This window comes from Prosopis cineraria, unplaced genomic scaffold, assembly GCF_029017545.1.
Source record: "Prosopis cineraria cultivar Desert tree isolate PC_DT_omini unplaced genomic scaffold, ASM2901754v1 PC5, whole genome shotgun sequence".
NCBI lineage: Eukaryota > Viridiplantae > Streptophyta > Magnoliopsida > Fabales > Fabaceae > Prosopis > Prosopis cineraria.
In genome coordinates, this window is record NW_026555336.1 from 24,062,475 (window position 1) to 24,078,590 (window position 16,116).

Sequence of the window (16,116 nt, forward strand, 5' to 3'; positions counted from 1 at the left end):
TAATAGGGTGACCCATGTTTCATTAAGAAAAAAAAGAGTAAACAAGCAAATTGGCCCTTACAATATAAATTCAAAAGCATTTGAGTTATCAAAAATTATAAAAAATGAACAAAAAATTTTCTTCATTCTTATTTATAATTTTCAAGTCCTTAATTCACGGTAATTTTTGGTGTTTTATTGTAAATTTTAAGGTTCTTTTTTGTCATTTTCTAGTCAACAAATGGTCAAAATTAATTTTGATTAATAATAGAGGTTATATTGCAGTATTTTAAAAGTTGAAAAGAAATATTATATAAAAAATAATTTTAGGATCTAGATGCTTTTAGACCTATAATTTAGGGGTCAATTTGCTTATTTAACTAAAAAAATAAGATAATGATCAATGAATTAGGTGTCAACCATATGGATTAGCTAAATTTGGCTTGGGATTAGGTGTCTCCATGGCAAGGCATTATTGAGTTGAAGAAGGATTATATGGCACCTAAAAGAATTACCTAGAGATAATGAAGTGGATTATGCATTGAATTTTGAGTTCCCTTCCACCAATCCTCTTTCTTCTTATACACACACCCCCCTAGCACTTCCTTCCTTTGGTTATTCATTGGCTTGTTTGAAACATTTAGAAAGTGAGGGTAATTAAAAAGGAGAGAAAAGAGAAAAGAAAGAACATGAAAAACTTGAGAGAGCAAGTCAACTTCAATCATGTGACATCATTCCCAAAAACTACTCCTCAAAGTGTAAGTTGCCTTTGTTTTCAATTTGTTGAGAGGACACGCCTGAACATGCCTAATTAGGAGATAGTTGGTTAGTTCATGGAATCAAACATCATTGCATGAAAGACTTTTTACATCCATTATTTTTGACTTTTTACATCGATTATTAGGGGAAGTAAACAAAAAAGTGATATGGTTTCCATGTCGGTTATTTAATGAAGTTGGGTCATCATGTCTCCTTGGAATGATTCATGAAACTCCTACTCAACCTCTTATTTAACCTCGACTTAAATCACTGATTGAATCTCTTATCGAACATTAGCTCGAGCAAGGGCGAAGCCAGAAAATTTTACTAAGGAGGGTCGAGATGACAAAATATATGTAATAATTAAAAGAAAGTTATATGTATATATATCACTGACATATATATATAAATATTTCAACATATATAACAATATATATATATATATATATTAAGTTTTGTCCGTCAATTTTTCATGGGATAAAAATCATTAGTTATTATGTCTATGATAAATGTTTTAGCAATTTTCTTCTCAATATAAATTATCATTAATTTGGTGAAAATTTTATGAGCATTAAATGATTTAAATACATAATTGGAATCTAAATTTTTGTTCAATGTACAAAACACTATTCCTTACTTATTGAATTTACTATTCAATTATTTCAATTGATAATTATAATAAATAAATGTCTTAACACATGAATAATGCCCAATTGTCATAAAATTTTTTTGTCAATGAGATCAAATTATATCAGAGTAAAAACCATTTATATCATAAATTTCAATAGCTTGATTATTTAAAAAAGTAATTTTTTCTAAAAGAACATCTTCACCAAACCTCTTAACTTTTGGATAAGTAATTTTATGATAGATATCAAGCACATAGCATTCAATATATCTTGGAATTTTTATTGTAATGCTTAACAAAGTTTATTAATAATAATTATCATAATTTCTTTCATTAAATATAAAGTGAAAGCAAAATAAAATGACCCAATACTTTGAAAGCATGTGTAGCATTCTTTTGTTGAAAATAAGTAGATCTTATGACAACTATATTTTCAAACTCCTGAAATAATTGCTTTATACATATGTAAAAGACTACATATAGAATTAAAATGAGAATTTCATTTAGTGTTTCATAACTTCTATAATGTGCTAACTTATTAGAGCTGAAAATATATAACTCCTATGTTTTACTAAGAAAAAATAAAAAAGTTAGGGGGGACTGGCCCCTGGGCTCAAGTATCATATCTAACCTTAGCCACCAATTAATAGATCTCATCTCTGAACATAATTTCTAAAGAGCTTTATGGAATTGATGCAAAGTACTGCTTGAGACCAACTCCTTTATCCCCCTTTGACTCAACCGGGTGTTCTAGCTTTCCAATTGTAGTTGTTAGAATGTCCATCCTTTCACTTAGAGTGAAGGAACCTTAGGAAGCTTGCTCTTTAAGTGAATCCTACAATATATGAGCTAAGTAATTAATTTATCTTCAAAAACAATTAATCATAAATTTAAATTAATTTAACTACTTATTATTATTTTTAGTAACTACAACAACCTCTAGAGTAATATACTTCCCTTTCTTGATCCTTCCAACCTCTATTTTCTATGACAAGCTGGGCATAGTGGATGCTAAATAATAATGATAGGGTTCAATTTTGCTATTACCTCCATTTTCTTTTAATCTTCCTCAATCAACTTCTCTTCAACTTTTCTATATCCCCCATGAGACATGTAATGAGGATATAGATTCTATGATTGTATCACTTTATTTGCGATGCTTAATTTTAATGCAAATGAAAAAAAAAAACTTAAATCAATGAAGTCATATAAAACAACATTAGAAAGAAAATGACAACTTATTACCTGGAATTCAAGGTTATTCCAAGATACCACAAACTGTCTCCAAGTGTCTTGATCAAGAAAGTTGTGATATTGACATGAATCTCAATCTTGTAAGATAAAATGACAACACCCAAGGGGAGGGTGAATTAGGTGTTTAGTAAATTTTTAGTTTTCTTAAACTTTTAACAATTGTGAGCACAATTGAAGAAGCAACTTTTAGTTTCAATGTAATAAATCAAAATGAAACTAAAATATTGTAGTTACAGATTTAAAAACACTTGTGAAATATAAATTCTTTGATGTAATTGCCAAGATAAGAAGTGAAGTATAATGAGTAGAATTTTAAAGAGAATAGAGATAGAAATACTGCATGTAATATCCTAGACATCTAAACTTGGTTAATTAAGCTTAATAAGCATAATTAAGCAAATTAATGTGGTATGATTATAATTTCAGCCCTAAATATGGGTCCAAAGTAAAGTCGAATCATTCAGACATTGAAAAAGGAGAAATAGAAGGAAGGCCCTTAGTGCCATATGATATGACATGAGGAATATCAGTTGCGGTGCATAGAGGCAAAACCATAAGGAAGAGCCTCTTTGTGCCATGCACTGCAGTGCATGGCCAAAATTTTAGCTAAATTAGTTCGTGTTTGTTTCAAAAATTAGATGAGAAGAGAGGGAGAAAATGAAAGTCATGCTCATTACTCTGATAAGGCATGAAAGTGGAATCCATTGGAGATATTTTGAAGCTTCTTAACACACAAGGTAAGTACATTATACTTATCTCTTCCCTTTCCTTCAATTTTTATAAAGAGTTAAATTAGGGTTTGAGTTGAAAAAGTAATTTTAGTTCATATAAGCTATGGGTCTAAACATAATGGCTAAAACATAAATAATGAGAGTGATTTAAAGTATTTAAACTCTACATTAATAATTTTAAAAGTTGATGGTTGTTGGGGGGCCATTAATGGCCAAAAATTGGCATTTATTAGGAATTTGGGAGTGTTTGTTTACCATTAATGGCGGTTTAATGGTTCATTAATGATAATGTGAGTTGTTGAGACCTAGTAAACCCATCAGATATGATGGGTAATGAGTTTATGAGGTTGATGAAATGAAAATATGGAGTTAAGTGTTAGGAAAATTACTCAAAGAAGGATATTGATGAATGTCCTTGTGATTGGTTATAGATTGTCTAATTTTAGCACCATTCAAGCTAATTTAAAAGCTTATGTCTTGAGGAGTAAACCTTTAACCTCTTAAATTTTTGATGTAATCAGGGGAAACCTTGTTTATATAGTTGTATGTTAATTAGTTATCATTGAATTAAATCATTTAAACACTAGTTTGGTTGTTTGAAAACCCATTGATGCAAATGTTGCATTGTGTTGAATTGTAATGGGAATCTTGTTTATGAGTATGGAGAAATGATATGCATGTTTGTATAACTATGATTGATATTGATGTTTAAGAACATGCTTTTATGTGAAAGATGAATTGTGGGTTAAATTGCATAATATGTGTAATATGTGCATAGCATAATCATTGGTGAGAGTTCACTTAAAGAGAGAAGCAAATTGGTAAATCCACATGGTATTGGTGGCTTACCATCAGAATTGAAAGCTTGCCTTAGTACCGATTGTTGAAATCAAGAGGTAGCCATTGTCTTACGGTTGATTCGGGACTATCCCACTTGTTCTTCAAGAAACTCAAATCTAACTAATCTTCACTGGTTCATGAGAAGGCTACATTAAGGGCATGACACCCTATGGTTGTTAGTATTAGCAGAAACCGCGGCACACAAGTAAGTAAGTGAGTTAACCCCGACCGTATAGCTCCTCACAAATGGAAGGCTGAGTTAGTCCAGGTTGTGGACGCAGCCACTTAATAGCCACCAGTTTCATGGTCTAAAGTAACAAGAGGGTATAAGTCTAGCATTGATCATGCATTTAGTTTTAACCACATGGTTGTTATTATTCTGGTTCAGTATGTTTTAGGGGATCATAGTTGTTATTTTTACAACCCTATGATGTGTATAATTGAGATATATGATTATATGTGTTGTATTGTCGAGTCACATGTTTTTTATTGTTTTGGCTGAGGCTATAATTGTCATATGTTCTTGATATATGAGTTTATTGCCATTTGCATATATAATTAATTAATATGCAACTGTATAGGCTAGGTTGACTTTGGTTACTAAGTAGTTATACTTATCCCTCATTCCTCAATATTTTCAGGGCCTAGCTCATCAGGCCAAGATCAAGGAAAAAAGATTAGAGGCTTAGTATTCTAAGTAAATCTTACTAGTAGGCCTCTTAGATTTATTTTGATGGGTATTTAAGTTGTTAATTTACCAACTAGGACTTAAATCATCGTTTTGATCTACTTGCATTATCATTGTGAAAATCAAGTGTATTTTGTAACCTGAATTAGTAAGCTATGGTTGTAAAACTTGTGTAGGGCCAAAATGCTTGTGTAAGCAGGGAAAAGATATTTTGGTTGCTTTGGATGAATGTTGATGATTTATGCAAAATTTCTCCCCCTTGTATTTTTTTGTGAATTGAGGGGTTGAGAGTTGAATTTATGATATGTATATATTTGAATGGTTGTGGCGTGTTTCATGAGTCCAAATGGTCCATTAAGTATGGTTTGAAGGTTAGTGTAAGCTTTTGGCACATGTGTGAGAGCTTACACACTTTAGTTGTAAGTTTTTGTGAAAAAGGAGTGAAATGGGTATTGAGTGTTCAACTTTTGATAGAAAATGAATGTGGTTGTAAAACTTGTGCTATTAGCTAGAACTAAGAGAAAGCTCTCTGTAGACACTTAGATCACATCAACCGGACATTAGAAGTTCGTCCCCTATATTGTCAAACTCATGCAATGCGCCGCGGTGTATAACCCCTGTGAACATCGTATTTTGTCCAGGCATTTTTTTTATAAATAACCAAAAATATAAAAATGAAATTTAATCTTTTTTAGGATTATATTTTAAAAAAAATTAATTTAATTGATAGGACTTAATTTTATTTTAGATAATTTTTTTGTTAGGATTTATTTTTTTAGTTTATTAAAATAATCAAAAAAATATAATGCAAAAATGAAATTTAATCCTTTTTAGGATTATATTTTAATAAAATCAAAAAAAAATCTTGTTTAAATTTTTTAAAATCTCTCTCCAAATTATCCCAACCCTTCAAGATATTAGGAATTAATTTTTGAGAGTCAACTTCTTTTGAATTTCTTCCTTTAAATTTTGTTATCTTCCAAAAAAAATATAAATAAATATATGCTTGCTTAATTCAAAATCAAATTTCTTTTGACTTTTTTTCTCTCTTCTAATTTTTAAATTAATAAACAAGAGAAGAAAGAATTATAGTTTTTTTTCCAAATATATATATATATATATATGTAAATCGATGGGTTAAATCTTAACCCATCGGTTTCAAAACTTGGTGCTTGTGACACATGCAAGGACAGAAAATTACACACAAAAAGAAAACTGAAGGAACAGACGGCAAGAAGATCAGAAAGAAAATAGAAACAGAAGAAGTAGAGGCATGTATTGAAAAAACAAAAACACACACAAAAGACACATAAAAAGGTAGCCATGTAAAGACACACACTCATACAGATGGAATAGTAGGGAAAGCAGATGGAACAATAAGGAAAAAGTGAGAAGAAATAGAAAAACATAGCACCCACACGCCAATAGAAAAACAGAGCACGAAAAAATGTAGAAGAGACAGAAAAAGAGAGTATGAGAATGAGAACAAAAAACTAAGGAATGAAAGAAGCATAAAAAGGCAGGAAGAGCACTGAAAGTAGGGGGAGGAAAACTGGAGGAAGAAGAGAAGAGGAAACTGAGAAGGAGGAAGGAGAGGAAACCGAGAAGGAGGAAGGAGAGAAAAATTGGAAGAGAAGAGAGAAAACCAAACAAAGAAAAATGGAAGAAAAAATAGAGCATGAACGAGAAAGAAAGAATAACAGAGACTGAGAGAGAGAGACCGAAGGGAGAAAGTATAATAGAGACAGAGAAGACAGAAGAGGAGAAGAGAAGAAGAGAAGGACCGAAACAGAAGAGTGAGAGAGCATGAAGAAAACAAAACAGTAGCACAAAAGAAAACAGAGCACGAACGACTAGACAAAAAGGAGTGAGCAAAGCACAGAACAAAAAAGAAGAAAATGCAAAAACAGGAGCATGCATGTGCACGTGGGTACTAAACTAAGATCATCTTCTTCTTCTTCCCTCAATTATGAGGGTTCGACTGCCATCAATATATAGGTTTTGATTCGGTTCATTAGTTGGAGGAAGTAATATGGCTTCAAAGCACATCTTGAAGGAGCTTAAGGACTTGCAGAAAGATCCATCGACTTCATTTAGTACAGGTTCTAATATAGGTTTTTCATAACTTCATGCAGCCTTACATTATATCATTTCCTAGCCTCAATGCATGCATAGCTTGTTATAAGATACTGTAGTTGAAGGTGATGGATATATTACTACAGATTTGATTTTGGCTACCTATAATTAAAACTTAGACATACTTTTACAAATTAGATTTTGTTAACCTAAAAATCTTGATTACATAATGAATGTGTTCTTGAATAACCCTTATCATAAGAGAAAATTTAAATCCCCACAAAATGATCCTCTATCATGTAAATCAATAAAATTTCGTAGGTATGAGGATTAATCTTGTAGGTATTTATATGGGTTCCAAAGGCCCATTATTAAAATTAATTTTTTTATAATAAATATTTAAGTCTCACGTGAGATTTTAAAAATCTTGGTAAAGGATTAAATTACTTGCTTTATCGTGTAAGATAATAAATCCTCATAGATATCGTAATTCAAAATTTGTATGGTAAACAAATTTTTATAAATAAAATAATAAAAAATTTTTATAATATTAATTAATTAAGTTAATAATTACATTGTCTAATTAGATCTTTTGGTCATGTGAGATTTTTAAAATTCTGTAGACCTTTAAGATAATCATACTACCACGTGAGTCAATAAGGCTTTGCAAGTATAATGATTAAGATTTTTATATTTAAAAATATGCGTTGTATAATTACGCATTAAAATATATTTAAAGTGAATATTATTTAATCCTTTTATCGTGTGAGACTTTGAATCTTTGCAAATATTTAGGATAATCTCGTATCGTGTAAATCAATAAGGTTTCGCAAATATGAAAGTAAAACTTATATGTTAATATGGGCTCCAAAGGCCCATCATTAAAGTTAACTCTCTTTTTATAATTCAAATAATTTATTTAAGTCTCATGTAAGATTTTAAGAATTTTTGTAGAGATTTAAATTAATCACATCATTGTGTGAGATAATAAATCCTAAAAATGTAGTGATTTTCAATTTTTATAACAAATAAATGATTTTTTGTAAATAATGATATAATACACAAATTAGAAAATTAATTAACCAAATTAATGAATTTAAGTTGTGATCACATTTACCGACTATATCTTTTAGTCATGTGAGGTTTTTAAATCTCCGTAAACTTCTAAAATAATTGTATTATCGTATAAATCAATAAGACTCTACAGATATAACGATTAAGTTTTTGTTTAAAATACATATAAATTATATATTAAATCAATTAAATAAATTTAATTCTTTTATCATGTGAGATTTTAGAATCTCCGCAGATATTTAGAATAATCATATTACCGTATAAGTTAATAAGACTTTACAGGTACGATGATTAAGAGTTTTTAAAACATGTATATACACGCTAAAAAATTATTATTAATATTTAAAAATATACATAAGAATATAAATAAATAAATTAAATTGTGAAATTTTTTTATCGTATGAGATTTCGGAATCTCCGCAGATGCTTAGAATAATTGCATTACCGTATGAACTAATAAGGCTCTATTGGTATAGCAGTTAAATTCTCAATCATAAATATAAAAGAAAAATAATTTTAAACTCTTTTCTTTCTTTATTCCAAAAATTCAAAAATTGAGAAAATAATTGAAATTAAATTACTTTTTGCAATTTAAAACACACATATCAAAATTTTAGAAATTGTTTTATTTGTAAAATGGTAAATTATTTTTAATTAATTTCTCTTCAAAAAAATATTTTCACCAACAACTTTCAAGCCCAAACTACATGAACTTTGATCCCCATCACAAGGTACGTAGGCCTTAGAGTCAGATTCTGAGTCAAGTCCTCCCTCGTAAATAAATAAATATTTCTCACATAATTCTTATCATTTTTATATCAAACACATGAATATAAAAGGGATAATTAAAATAATTTTAAAACTATATTAATATAGCATAACAAACTTCAGGTAACTATTCTGACGAACGGGTGTTGTGGGTGTCTAACACCTTCCTCACACTCACTTGACTTCCGAACCTATTCTCTAATTTTGCAAAACACCCTTATCCTCCATTAATCTGTTTCCTAAGATTTACCTCAAAATCTCGGTGGCGACTCCTCATTTCATTCGATTCTGGCTACGAAGGCTGGGACCTCCACTCGTGCACCATCCGCGTCGCATTTTTCTGGGTGCGACAACCCCCTCCTCCTCAGGATGGTTTGATTGATTATTAGGTTAGAATTTTTTTTATTAGTTTTGATATTGTTATCATCCATTAAATTTATATAAGAGTTAAAAGGTATTGTACACATTTTTTTAATATCATATTTAAAGGAATAAAAATTAAACAATAAATTAAGTTATGAAGAACTATTCCTGCACACATTAAAGCAAGATCATATAGATAATTCATATATTTGTTTGCATATAATTAAGTTATATCGGTTCAACTTGTAGTTTCCTAGGCATTTCTAACAAGTGTGGGAGAAGGAGATTTTGTAATTATACTAAAAATATACTAAAGTATCCCCTAATATAACTCACTAAAAAAATATCCCACATATGCATTCCTAAAATATCTAATTATGCCCATTGGGTGTATTCGGAGGCATCATTTGCATTGGGGCAGGTTGCATACAAAAAGGAAGTGGTGGTGGAGACATAAACGGAGCTCATAAAGGTGGTGGCGGCTGCATAAAGAGTGGTAGTCGCATAAATGGTGGAGGTGGTAGTATAAAGAGCAGTGGTAGTGGTGGTATGGCAAGTGAAGGGGTGGCTAAAGTCAATGCTAGTGAAGGTACTAATGGCAGTAGGGAAAGTGAAAGGTGTGATGAATAGGAGGGTGAGGGTGATACTATTTGGTCTAGATTAGTTAGTAGCGGGGGACCCTATATGGTCTTAGAGTGGACATGAGTATCCACTATCACTTGCGTTGGTCCATAATCTAGCATTATGATTGCTATCCAATCAAGCTTTGTGAAAAACCTCCCTCTGGACACATTACGAAGATAATCAAATGAGAATTTAAATTCTCAATAAGATCTTTACTTAAGAACTAATAATAGTTTAACTGCCTTGAATGCATAAAACTTTTTTTTAAATAGTCATAGGGTGACATTCTTATGCTTGAATGGGAACTATTATTATAGGCAAATTCTACTAATGGTAAATATTTCTCCTAACTTTCACCTTGATCTATTGTACAAGACCTAAGCATGTCCTCTAAGGTTTGAATTGTCCTCTCAAATTGACCATTTGTGTGGAAATGATAAGCTGTACTAAAATGTAGTACTAAAAGCTTCTTGTAGCACTCCCTAAAATCTTGAGGTAAATCTAAGATCACAATCTGAAACTATACTTGCAAGTGCTCCATGTAATCTTACTATTTCCTAAATGTAGAATCAAGTTTTTCTAAGGAATCACTAATCCTTATAGGAAGGAAATGAGCTGATTTGGTTAACCTATCAACTAAGACCTAAAGAATATCTTTGCCTGATAGGGTTCTAGGCAAATTAGTTACAAAATCCATTGTCGACATGGTCCCATTTCTATTTGGCAATCTCTAAAGGTCGAAGAAGAACAAAGTGTTTTTTATGCTCTATTTTGACTTTTTGACAAGTTAAACATCTACTCATGAATTCAACAATTTCCTTCTTCATTCCTGGCCACCAATACATTATTTTTAAATCCTAGTACATTTTTGTAGATCCAAGGTGAATAGTATAATTACTTTTATGTGCTTCTTCTAGAATTTTCTTTCTAAGTCCATCTATTCTGGTACACAAATTCTTCCCCAAAATAGAAGCATTACATCCACAACTTGAGAATATCCTTTATGATTCACTTGACTCTACAACAATGGATTTTTCTATTTAGCTTGCTTAATTTGATCCTTTAAGTCATAACCTATTCTTAGAGTACTTAGCCGTACACTGTGAGGCAAGATCATCATGGAGAATCTATTTTCTCTAAAGTATTCTAACATCTTAGCTTCTTTATCATTACATAGGAAACTTGTAGGGATTTTCTACTGAGTGCAGCTGTAACTATATTTACTTTTCCTGGATGATATTTAAGCTTGAATTCATAATCTTTAACAAACTCCATCCATTTTCTTTGTCTCATGCTTAGTTCTTTTTGATCAAAAAGGTATTTAAGGCTTTTATGATCATTGAAAACCTCAAAACTAGCTCTATATAAGTAGTGCCTCCAAATTTTTAAGGCAAATACAATAGTAACTAATTCTAAATCAAGGGTAGAGTAGTTTACTTCATGTATCCTAAGTTGTCTAGATGCATATGCAACTACCTTCCCATTTTACATTATACGCAACCTAACCCTTTCTTGAATGCATCAGTATAAACTTCAAAATTTTCTTGGGGGTTAGGGAGAATTAAAACTAGAGAGGTGGTCAATCTTTCTTTCAAAATATGGAAACTAGTGTTACATTCTGGGGTCCATATGAATTGTTGACCTTTCCTAATTAGTCTAGTTAAGGGTAAAGCTATTTGGAAAAATCCTTTTATGAACCTCTATAATAACTAACTAATCTCAGGAAACTTCTTATTTCTATCACTGATTGGGGTATTTTCCATTCAATTACAATAAATACTTTATTTGGGTTTATTGATACCTTTTCTTTAGAAATCACATGACCTAAGAATTTAACCTCTCTTATCTAAAACTCACATTTTTCAAACTTTGCAAACAATTGCTTGTCTCTTAAGATTTACAACACTATACGAAGATGTTACTCATGCTCTGTTATGGACCTTGAATAAGTCAATATATCATCTATAAATACTACCACAAATTAATCCAAATAGGGTCTAAAAATTCGATTCATATAATCCATGAATACTATTGGGGCATTGGTTAGTCTAAACAGCATTGCTAAGAATTCATAATATCCATATCAAGTTCTAAAAGCTATTTTAGATATATCCTCTTTCCTAACCCTAATTTGGTGATATCCTGATCGAAGGTCAATCTTTAAGAAAACAGATGCTCCACTCAACTGGTCTAAAAGATCATCTATTCTAAGGAGCAAATATTTATTCTTAATAGTTACTTTATTTAAGTTCCTATAGTCAATACACAACCTAAGGCTACCATCCTTCTTTTCGACAAACAAAATAGGTGCTCCCTAGAGAGAAAGGCTAGGACGAATGAACTTCTTGTCTAATAAATCTTCTATTTGTACCTTTAATTCCTTCAATTCTAGAGGAGACATCTTATAAGGTGCTATAGAAATAAGTCCACTTTCTGGAATGAGATCAATGGTGATTTCAATTTCTCTATTTAGGGGAAGAATGGTAATTTCTGAAGGAAACATATCAAGGTAATCTCTTACTATTTGAATTTCTTTAAGTTAGGCTTTCCTTCAAGCTTTGAGAAAATAAGATCTATGTCCCCTTGGTCTATTTTCATACTGTTAGAATAGGTAGAAAGGTAAGCTAGGTTCATGGGTTTAGAAGGAAATATCACAAGTCTTTTGAATCAATCAATGGTTATTCAATTTTCATTCAGCCAACCCATGCCTAAGATGACATCAATATCTATAAAGGGTAGGCACATTAGGTTGACAACATATGATTGATTTTCAATCTTGATAGGGCAATTTAGACACATAAAGGCTGTACAAACATTTTCCCCCGTAAGAGTTGAGACCTCTAACTGATAAGAAATTTTAGAAAAATGTAAGCCTAGTTTCTTCACACAATTATTAGTTATGAAGGAGTGGGTTGTTCCTGAATCATAAAGTGCGAGTAAAGGAATATTGTTTATAACACACGTACCTTTCACCAGGTTAGTAGGTTGACTAAGATATTTTTTGTTTAGGGTATAAACCTTTCCTCTAGCCACAGGCTTTTAGGTCAGGGCTTTTTCTTCTGGAACCCTTCCTTTATTCTATGGGCATTCACAAGAATAATGACCAAGTTTTCCATAACTGTAGCAAACATTTTGGCCAAAGTAATAAGGCTTGCTCCTGTGTGGTTTCCCATAAATCTTGCATAATGGAATAGATAGGACTCCATTATTCTAATTTAATGACGATTTGAAATTTATTCTTCATACAATTCTTGTCGTATTTTTTTCTAAAATTTTTTCTTTTGCTTGGCTTTCTCAATATCTACTAAATGTGTTTCTATTGCTTTGCACTTATCAACTAAGTTTGTATTCTAAAATTTCAAGAGCAACAACTTCTCTATGAATATTTGATCATAAACCAGCTTCAAACTTTCTTGCCTTTGAAGACTTATCTAGGTTATTAATGAGATAAGAGGAGTACTTTGATAATTCTTCAAACTTTGCAACATATTGTTCTACAGTCATAATTCCTTGAACCAATATTAAAAACTCTATCTCCTTCTCATGTTTGACATTTTTCAAAAAATATTTATCCAGAAAAGCAGCTTTAAACCCTTCCCACGTTATCTTACTTCGATGAGCTTCTATAGCTCACTTCATCTCTTTCCACAAGTTATAAGCATCTCCTACCAACATATATGTTGTAAGAGAAACTTTTTGATTATCTGCACATTGCATAATTTTAAAAATATTTTCTAGTTACTCTAACCATTCATCTACCATAGCTGGGTTATATTCTCCTTGAAAGGATGGATGTTTGGCCTTTCTAAATTTAGTAAGGCTCAAAAAATTTGGAATTATCCTCGAGTTGATAACATTTTGGAATTCCATAACAAGTGATTGATTCCTACCAGTGGAGTTTATGTTTTCATACAGATTTCCTTGAAACATTTGTACTAACTAAGCAATGGCAACAACTTGTTCCTTAATAGTAGCAGTTGTTTTTCTACTTGTGCTTTCACTTTAGTTGTCATTCCTTTGATGGTGTAATTTCCACCTTGATATTATCAAAATTCACCACAAAATCACAACAAATAATCATCATTAGGAATTATAGATTACTCTTAAGTTCACAATAAAATACAAAAAGGGTAACACTAATAATCCTTGAAAATAATTTGCAATATTTGAGGTCCCATAAAAAATTTTCAAATAGGTAGTTTGAGCTCAAATTAGTGATTTATAAAGATACAGGAAGCATGAAAAATTTTAGGAAGCAAAACACTTAAAAATAAGGCCAAAAATATCATTTTTGAGTATCTTGGTCCATGCGCCGGCTCATGGTCCATGCGCTATGGCATGTGGGACAGAGAGGTAAGTCGGCCTCTATACCATGCACCATAACTTGTGCATAATGAGTTGCAACGCACATGTTCCTATCATGACAGTACAATGCTGTCATGATAGCTTTTTGGAATGAATTTCAAACACACACCATTTTCACATTCGATGTTCGATTGGAGTGATTCAAGCGCCTACATGAAGTTTGTTCAATAAACTAACTAATGATATAAGTTTTGTTATAATCTAAGACTGTATGAGAATTTTAGACACTCAGATGTAAAAGTTAGTTTTTAAAATGATTTTCAAGCATCCAAATATCCAAAACTCAAAACTTATACCATTAACTCATTTTGAGACTCGAACTAAGTCTAATGGACCAATATATACCTGATTGAGCATTTAAATATACAAAAACATACCAAACACAAATTTTGGCTACTTAATGCCAGTTTCACCTAATATGGCCAAAAACATAAAATCTCTACCACATACACCATTTGGCCTCTATTGCCACATAATACATCATATATACATTATTACCACATATATATAACATTCCTTGTACTTGTATTAGTATTTTAGCCCATCACCATAAAAATCACCACATATTCACATCATATACAATATTAAGCTAAAATACAAAATGACATAGTATAATACAAGTGCAACTAATCAAAATGATATGCATTCATAGTTGGAAACATATAATATCATATCACTAAGTTTATGTACACCACTCAAACAAAATTAGGCATTACTATTTGTGATGTAGCAAATCTACTAATTCTTTCCCAATTCCTTCCTCTGCTTAAACTCAGCGGTAGAACCTGTAAAATAATAACCACGAGGTGAGATAAAAATCTCAGTAACTAGGATAATCTATAATATCGATTAACATGCTAAGTTATAAACAATCTTTAAATCATGCATAACAAACACACCATATACAATTCACCACCATAAAATGCATGATTAATCATCTGATCCTCCAATACTCCTGATTGAATTGGTAGGTTATTTCATAGAACCAAACCATATGTATGGTTCCCAAGCTCGCTATTCATGGCAGGACTATCTAAATAAGGCATCCTAAACCACTTTTGAACTTCAGTTTCTCCTTATTATAAGTAATTGAGGTGTTGTTACTCCAACACCACATCCTACGAATACTAAGGAACATAATCTCTAACTCTACACCCTACTGGGTACTCAGGAGCATAACTCTCCAACACCACACCCTTTTCAGGCACTAAGGAGAAATATGAACTGCACCTAGTGTCTTGAGGTACTAATAGTGCCATATAAATTTAATCTTTACTAACTCCACTAGGTTGACCTCCCACTCTCTAACATGCCACATTTCACTACACATTTTCACTTGACCATGTATAAACCACTTTCAAAACTAATATAATGAATCTTACCACTTATTTCAAAAACATGACATTTTAAAAATCAATACTCTATTTATTTTCTAAAATACTTAACTTTTACCAAATTTATACATATATACATAACAAATCATACTAGAACAATTTGAGAATAACTTGTACAAGGTAATAAATAATGAAAATTATTTAGTTACCTTAACCCTTTTGTTACTAAAAGGGTTACCCGTGGTACTAAATCTCCTCTTGTGTCAAAGCAAGTTTTCTCATACCACAATCTACAATAACAAGCATTATATGCTAATTTTCAATTAACAAAAGCACTATTAGCTACCAATATAATTTCAATTCTCCTACTTTGCACTCATATTCTCAACAAAGAGGCTACTCAAGGTTACAACTAGTTCACACTATCCCCTCAAGCTTCCTTCTAATGCTTATCATAACATAACAACTGATATATCAACTTTTCACACTTCAAAGCCCCACAATTAAGTTAGGTCTTGACACAACTTTCACCAAACAATAACTAAGCTTCATATTATCACTTATTCAAGGTTAAAAAACTTAAATCAAACCTTTAGAGTCAATAGAAATGTTTAAAACATAGACTTATAGCTT